Below are 309 nucleotides of genomic sequence, written 5' to 3'. Positions count from 1 at the left end.
CCTGTTCATGGCAGAAAGATCGGCTGCCTCACAATTTCTATACAGCAAACCTCAGACTAACAGTTCCGCCAGGGAAAGCTTTAACCACCATGTAAAGAAAGCTGAGATATTGACATTGAGGTTGTTCCTTCAATGTGTTCTGAACACTCTTGTTTTAGCCCAGCAGAGGAAAATGAGGTGGAAGTCACCTGGAAATTTCGTAACAAGAATTAGGGAATCTTGCAATATTCTCCAGGTTTTCCCACGGGATTCACGTGATCGTCAAGAGACTAAACTGAGTGCATCACAGGGAGATCACAGGATGTTGGG

General features: G+C 44.3%; 1 protein-coding gene across 1 annotated transcript in view; it reads right to left on the bottom strand.

Moving 5' to 3' along the window:
- Positions 1–309, bottom strand: part of TSN (translin) — a 146,194-nt gene that overhangs the window by 18,984 nt on the left and 126,901 nt on the right. The gene's annotated exons all lie outside the window — the stretch shown is intronic.

Source organism: Pteropus vampyrus, unplaced genomic scaffold (genome assembly GCF_000151845.1).
Source record: "Pteropus vampyrus isolate Shadow unplaced genomic scaffold, Pvam_2.0 Scaffold87, whole genome shotgun sequence".
Lineage (NCBI taxonomy): Eukaryota > Metazoa > Chordata > Mammalia > Chiroptera > Pteropodidae > Pteropus > Pteropus vampyrus.
This window is presented reverse-complemented; position numbering and strand designations above follow the sequence as displayed.